At 38.5% G+C, this 8,045-nt stretch overlaps 1 non-coding gene across 1 annotated transcript; it reads left to right on the top strand.

Moving 5' to 3' along the window:
• The first annotated feature begins 7,302 nt into the window (after positions 1-7,302).
• On the top strand, positions 7,303-7,409 carry LOC142876769 (U6 spliceosomal RNA). The gene has a single exon (XR_012923588.1). It is a non-coding gene; the product is annotated as a U6 spliceosomal RNA (small nuclear RNA).
• Positions 7,410-8,045: the final 636 nt, after the last annotated feature.

Genomic DNA, 8,045 nt, shown 5'->3' with positions numbered 1-8,045 from the left:
TAGTAAGGCCTGAACATGTATATTTAAAAATATTTCCTCAAAGCTGAGCACAGTGGCACGTGTCTGTACTCCCAGACAGGTGGGAGGCTGAGGTGGGAGGATCACGTGAGCATAGGAGTTCAAGTTCAGCATGGGCAACATAGTGAGAACCTCTCTCTAACCAAAAAGAATTTTTTCCCCTAAAGATTCTGACACACTCTTGTTTTAAAACATTGGATAGATAAATATAAAATATAAATTCCCATATTTTAAAACTTAAGAAATCTCTAGAAGATTTGGAGTTTGGTAAGTGCTACTTCCTTCAAAATCTCTCCTTTCCAATATTATTAGCCTGACATTTGTCTGCCTCTACCTCTGTGGTTGTTAAATTAAAAAGAATATTATTGGTAATATCTATCAGCTTATGGAATAACAGCCTTTTCCTTCTAACCGTCAATCATTCACTGCCATTCAGAGGATCTTTAGAAATTTGTTTATGGGCAGCCATTCAGTAAGTAGAGGTGGACTCTTTTAGGTGTTCTTGTCTCTTTGCTAGTGTTCAGGTGATTAGGTTGTATTATGGATTATCTCAGTGCGTCCGTTGTGTTCCTAGAGCTTGAGTATAATCAGGATGGCAGTTATAAACATGGAAAACAATGACATTCATAAGAATAGAGGATAGGAATTATTTTAATAATTTTGTTTCAGCAGCCCTATGAACTAATTATCCAGTTGGCTACCAATCTGGGAAAATCAAATACCAATAGATTGTAAATGAATAGGTGTTTTAAAAATTCTTGAAGTAGTTATTATGAGTCTTAGTAGCAATTTTTATTACATGTTGGGCCTGATATTTTGGTAAAACCTATGATGGTAAAGAAAGGAAAGCGTTTATCTGTAAGTACTTGCTTTATGCACAACCATTTGGAAATATCCATAGCAAATGTTAAAAACACAAGGGCTGTAGTCTAAATGGGGCCTGTAGGTAGGTTGAGTTTGCTTCCATAAATTGAGTTAATGTGTAAAATTTAGGGAACTTGCAGAAACCTGAATTTCAGGCTATTCCTAGTGAATCAAATCTGGTGTCCCTGAAGCCCATGTTTCCATGTGGTAAGTTGTACAGAGGCTGCCCCTTTAGAGGAGGTGTATGTTCTCCAGTCCGCTCCTGTGCCCCCCAGGTACTTCTCTTTCTCAGGTCACCTACTTTGCCTCTGTAAGTATTTGAGTGTATAAGTCCTGTTTGATAGTACATTTTGATTAATATTTGAAGGTTTTTATGAGAGTTTATACTTGTTCATACTATATAGTGTATGTTATATATTAGTCCTTTAGTAGTGGAGTTGAATGTAAGAATTTAGAAGTTTGCTTAAACACTCTTTTTTTTTTTTTTTTTTTTGTTTTTTGTTTTGTTTTTTTTTTTTGAGACAGAGTCTCGCTTTCTTGCCTAGGTTAGAGTGAGTGCCGTGGCATCAGCCTAGCTCACAGCAACCTCAAACTCCTGGGCTCAAGTGATCCTCCTGCCTCAGCCTCCCAAGTAGCTGGGACTACAGGCACAAGCCACTATGCCCGGCTGATTTTTTTATATTATATATATTAGTTGGCCAATTAATTTCTTTCTATTTTTATGGTAGAGACGGGGTCTCGCTCAGGCTGGTTTTGAACTCCTGACCTTGAGCAATCCGCCCGCCTCGGCCTCCCAGAGTGCTAGGATTACAGGCGTGAGCCACCGCGCCCGGCCAAACACTCTTTTATGTATATCATAAATATTCACCCTCCTTAGGATGCCTCTAAGCCTTTTTAGGTTAAGCGTGGTTATAGCTGGATAGGTTATGCATGTTGCAGACCACATCATATCTTTCTCCTGAGCATTGTCCCTTGACAAGGCAAGTGATTTAGAGGCTTTCATTATGCTAGAAAAATCCATATAGATCAGTATTAGAACTTTTATTGATAAGCCATTGTATTTTTATTCATGATTTATATTTTTCCTAAGATAAAACATCATTGTATATAGCTATTAAAATGGAAACCACAATAAAAATAGATTAAACTAAAGTAAATATGCATTACGGTCCCAGGATTATCATCATAGTTGAGAAGAAAATTTCAGACTGAACTAAAATATTATTAAAAATGAATCATCTTGTCATAGGAGAAGCCACATGGACCATTTAATAGTAAGGAATCCAAGTTGCTTTGAAGCCTATCTCTTAATTCATAGCCTAGTTCTTTAGTGATCCAGCTGTTGGCCTGCTGTTGGCACCTGGGTTCCTCACACTATTGAGGGAGGTGAATCAAGTGAGCTTGTGTCACCTGGAGGAAACCTCCACCTTTGCTGAAAAGCTCTCAGAAGTATCCCTGAGGGCCTAATTCCTTACATGTTAATGTTGCCACAAAGATTGTTGTCCAGTCTTAGGATTGGCAAATTCAAGAGATTAGGCAAAGTTCAAGAGATTTCTTTGGTACTGGTCATGTAATGCACAGTTTTGTAATATTTCTTTAAAGTAGACGGCCATGGAATCTTTCTGTTGAGGTACAGTCCTTAACTTCTGGTAAAGTAGATATTCTTTGGAGTGTCATTTAAGAAACACTGTTGTGGAGATAACTTAGATCCTTAATTCAATAAAAATAGTTAAAGCATTTACTACTATGTCTTAGGGTTCGGGGATGTGGAAATAAAGGATACAGCCCCTGCCCTCAAGAAGCTCTTGGTGTAGATGGGAAACAATAACATAATGGCAGTGTACTGTGATAAATGCTGTGATAGAAGCAAAGATCCTTGCCACCCATGAATGTTTGAAGTGATTGTGGAGATGGTGGGAGTTAATGTGGAGAGGCAGAGGAGGGGTGTTTCCAGGGGAGGGAGCAGCACATGGAAGGCACAGAGGGGTGAGCAGGAAAGGAATACCTTTGCTTTCCTTTCTGTACTGTACGTTTAGGTTCATAGAATCTTATATAAGGTTTTCAGTTCAACTGATAAATATGTAATTTTGTGAGTGATAAATTGTTTTGCTGCCTTACAGAGTCACATCACACCACTTTTACTTGCTGTAAGTGAAAAAAGAGAGGAAATGGTGGACTTTTTAGTAAAGGCTGGAGCAAATATAAATGCAGTTGATAAGTTGAAAAGGTACAGTGGTTAGTTCTTTTTTTTTAAATAAACCTGAGAGTTATTCTAGATGGTTAACAGTCACTGACGTCAGAAGTATTATCTTAATGAGAAGCTGAACTTATAATTATTGAGATATAGTGAGAAACATCCATACAAATGATCCAGTTAAGTAGAAAAGGAATTATTTGGACCTTGCAACGTAAAGAACAGTATACAGGGCCGGGCGCAGTGGCTCACGCCTGTAATCCTAGCACTCTGGGAGGCCGATGCGGGTGGATTGCTCAAGGTCAGGAGTTCAAAACCAGCCTGAGCAAGAGCGAGACCCTGTCTCTACTATAAATAGAAATAAATTAATTGACCAACTAATATATATAGAAAAAATTAGCCGGGCATGGTGGCGCATGCCTGTAGTCCCAGCTACTCGGGAGACTGAGGCAGCAGGATTGCTTGAGCCCAGGAGTTTGAGGTTGCTATGAGCTAGGCTGACGCATGGCACTCACTCTAGGCTGGGCAACAAATCGAGACTCTGTCTCAAAAGAAAAAAAAGAACAGTACACAATAGGATTTTTTGCTTTTATAATAGTGAGTGATGTTTATTATTTATAATCTAATGTTTTTAATGATATGACATTATATTAGCCAAAGGGGTTTCCTGTTAGTTTTTATAGTCTTCTGAAGAGTGGAGTATTTAGTTCATTTTCTGCTTTAATACCAGATTTCTTTTTTTTTTCCCTTTTATTTCATTATATTATGGGGGTACAAATATTGTTAGGGTTATATATATTGCCCCTGCCATCCCCAACCCCGCTGTGCCAGAACTTTAAGCATATCCAATCCCCAGGTGGTACGCACCGCACCCATTATGTAAGTATACACTCTTTCCCTCTTCCCCTCTCCCACCTGCCCACCACCTGATAACACTTTGGGTTTTTTTATTTTATTTTATTTTAAATAAATATATAATTACCTTTATTTTTTTGTCTTTTTCTATTACCTGTGATCAAAATACTTCTGATTTTGGGGTGGGTTTTTTTTGACATCTTGGTTACATTGTATATCATTGCCTCTTCCTAAGAAGGGTTAGAGGTATTCCCTTCCCCCCAACAATGCTCGCCACATCCCTAGGATGTGAGTCCCCACCGCCCCCCCCCAATCCCTGGTGAACACCACCACTATTTGAGTACCATAGTTTTAATCAGTCAGTACCAATTTGATGGTACTGATGTGGAGCCCATTTTCCTGATCTTGTGTCGCCTCACTTTGGATAATGGGCTTAAGCTTAATCCAGGATAGCATAAATGGTGCTAGCTCACTGTCGTTTCTTAGAATTGAATAATATTCCAATGTGAGCATATTACCAAATTTTAATTATCCACTCCTGAATTGACTGGCACTTGGGTTGTTTCCATGACCTTGCAATAGTGAATTGCGCTGCCATAAACATTCGGTGCAGATGTCTTTATAATAGAATGTCTTATGGTCTTTTGGGTAGATGCCCAACAATGCTATTGCAGGGTCAAATGGTATTGCTATTTCTAGCTGTTTGAGGTATCTCCAAATTCTTTTCCACAGAGGTTGCGCTAATTTGCAGTCCCACCAGCAGTGTAAGAGTGTTCCTGTCTCTCCACATCCTCGTCAGAAATACTGAATTTCTTAATGCTTTTATAGCATTTTTTAAAACCTCTGCTTCTTATGTACTTCTTTTAAAATGCTCTATAGTAAACATAACTTGGAGTTGAAAATCATTTTGTCATTTGGATGATTCTGCTTTAAGTTGTTTTCTTTGAAGAATATTGATGTTAGGTTAATCCCTAAAGGATTTTATTCCTATTACCAGATAGTGTGGGTTCATGAGTGTTTTTCTTTTTCATTTCTAGTGGTACTTTGATGCTTTTCTTTTTAATTGTTATAGGCAGAGGGAAGAAAGCTTAAATTGGGCAAACTTTTCCTTTAACGAAGGCAAACCATATGCGGATGACAAAGAGAAAAGAGAGAGGCTTTAGAGTCATACAAGACAATTTAATTCTTGGCTTCCTGACTCACTAGGCTTATGATCTTGGGAACATGACTTATCACCATATAGGTTTTCTGATGTGAAAAGAAGGATAATATATCCTTTCAGGGTGGTTGTGCATAATACAATATATTATATCAGACTAAGGAAGACATAGAGAATTCCTCATTTAATTCGTTGCCTACTTTAGATAAGTGATCTCAGCAAAGAATTAGCAACTTCTACTGTCATATCCCTGTGGAGCAGATAAGAGGCTTCCTTTTTCTCCCTTCCTTTTAGCCTTGGTGTTAATTTACAAAGATGAGCACTTGAGCACTCAAGATGCTTAAGTCTGTTAGTACATGTAAATGATTAATTCTGTACTAACAAGCAAGGTATTAAATGGGTAAAGCCTAACAAGCTAACCTTTGATGTAATTTTACTAAAGCTCCGAAGGTTGAAGTTATCTCTTTGTTGTTTTAGAAATGCTCTCATGCTTGCGACAGATTCTCAATCACCACATATAATCAATCTTCTTCAGCAAAGTCTTAATGTGTGTTCTGATCAAGTCATAGGACAGACTGTAGAAGATGACACTGTTACTAGTGGTTTTAATAGGTAAGTGTTTACATGAAAAGACTAGTTAACACGAAATTGAGGTTTAACATAATTAGAAGTACAATATCTTAAACATCAGGTGAGTGAGATTTCATAATTTGGTTCAGGTAGTTTTGGAATGGCAAAGAATTAGTTCACTTCATCAGCCAGAAATCAAACAAAAGACTAGACTAGATAGAAGAAGCAATGGGTGCAGAATTCTTTTTCCCATGACTTTTAAGACCTTTATTGTTAGGGATCCCAATGTTATACTTTCCATTCCAAGTATAACCCATATTCATGGGGAGAAAAATTATTGCACATGTTTGATATTGCTAATTTGTTATTTGCGTCTTGAAAGGTCCATTTTAATAGAAAATCTTGTATTGTTCTCTGGGGGTTATGTCCTCTACGCTCCTGCTTGAATTTTTCAAGAAATTAAGGGGTTCCTTAAGTGCAAGGAAGACAGACCTGATTGGAAGTCTAAAGGAGGGAAATGCTGGGCATGGTGGCTCTAATCCTAATGCTTTGGGAGGGTGAGGCTGGAGGATTACTTGAGTGTAGGTGTTCAAGAACAGCCTGGGCAACATAGGTAGACCGCATGTCTAACAACAACAACAAAAAAACATAGGCATGAGTGGTGATACATGCTTGTATTCCAAGCTAGTCAAGGGGCTGAGGCAGGAGGATCACTTAATCCCAAGAGTTTGAAGCTCCAGTAAACTATGGTTATGCCACTGCATCCCAGCCCGGGTGACAAAGTGAGACCCTATCTCTAAAAAAATTTGTAAAATCTAAACAAAGGAAGGGAATAAAAGGACATTTTAATCATTCTGCTGTTTCTGTCCATTCTGTTGCTGCCTTGTTGCTATTGAGTCCTACAGTCTGGGAGGGTTGACCTTTGCTACCAGGATGCCCTCACTGATCCAGATCCCTCAGTCTTCATGGTGATACATACTTAGACTTCAGAGCTACTTTTTTAAGTTCACATTCGAATGCTTAATTACTCAGCCATCATTCCCAAAGCACCAGTGCTCTGCTCTGGCAGCCGGGCCTCGTAGCTTTAGCCACACATGTAGTGAGCAAATTGAACTTTCCCCCACACTCAGAACCTTCTGTGGAGCCCTGATGTTAGCCTAGACTTAGCCTAGATCTCTGAGTAAGGCCTCAAAGGTAATGGTAAGTTATTCTTTGAGGCCTTTGTTTGTCTTTTCTATAGCAAGTAGCAGTTGGGATTGTTCTAAAGTGTCAGAGAGGTTCAAATAAAGTTCCAGGAAGAGATGAGAATTTCCTTACTTCTTTGCTACCACATCTGTACCCTGAGGCCCCTGTCTACCCCATGTAGCACCTTTTCTTAGGTAGTAGAAGTTCCCATATTGTCCTTCCCCAGAGTAGTGGGCACCAACTCACAGTTGGCCTGGCAAGTGACCTGTTTATCGTAATACTGAAAACCTCCCAAGCCACTTGCATCTGTATGTCACATTTTAAAATTATTTTCAAATTCTACCTAACAAGAAAGCCATTCAACAGAATTCTCTGAATCTAAAGTAGAATAGTTGGATTTCACAGAGCCAAGCCTCGCCCATGACTCATCAGTATCCACATAGAAAAGTAGGGCTTCGTGTTTGCTTCTGCAGCACATATTCTAAAATTGGAACCCTGCAGAGAAGATTAGCATGGTCCCTGCCCAAGGCAGACATGCAAATTGGTGAAGCATTCCGTGTTTTGTGCAGTCCCTGAAACATCATTCACCTGTTTGCTGACTAGCTCCAAGGTAACAGTGTGTGTCAAGGCAAAATGGGTGACACCCAATATTATAATTGTGTTGTGACTTTCAGTACAGAAATATTCCCATTATGTGATCTATGAAATGACAATGGAGCTCAGTAATGTGGAATGTTGTGTGCAAATATGAGAAAATGTCAACTTGTATCACTTTGTTCAACTTAAATAAAAGTAGGGTTTTGCCTTCCACATCAGTTGGAGATGAGCATGGAGATTAAGCATCATTCTAACAAAGATCTGCTGGTTTAGAGTTTGAATAGGTAGAGGAGGAAGAGTAATAGTCCAAGCTAGGTTTGAGATCCATTAATTTTCTGCCCTTGCTGTCTTTGATTAGCTCAGTAACAGTGGACAATTATGTTATCTAATTTAATGAGGTAAGATTTATAATGAATTTTGTTAAAATTATGAAATAGCTGAAATGTACTGAATTACAAGCCACAAAGAGTAGAACAAGTAATAAACAAGGGTAGAACTTAGTAATATTTTCTGAAAACTGTATCATTTGAGTATTAGTACCTATGGAAAAATACAATTGTGTTTTGTTTGGGATTCCAAAATCATTTCAGCCATAAAGTTCAA

This window comes from Microcebus murinus, chromosome 15 (assembly GCF_040939455.1).
Source record: "Microcebus murinus isolate Inina chromosome 15, M.murinus_Inina_mat1.0, whole genome shotgun sequence".
In the NCBI taxonomy this organism is placed as follows: domain Eukaryota; kingdom Metazoa; phylum Chordata; class Mammalia; order Primates; family Cheirogaleidae; genus Microcebus; species Microcebus murinus.
Note: the sequence above shows the minus strand (reverse complement) of the source record. Positions and strands in the feature narration are given on the sequence as shown.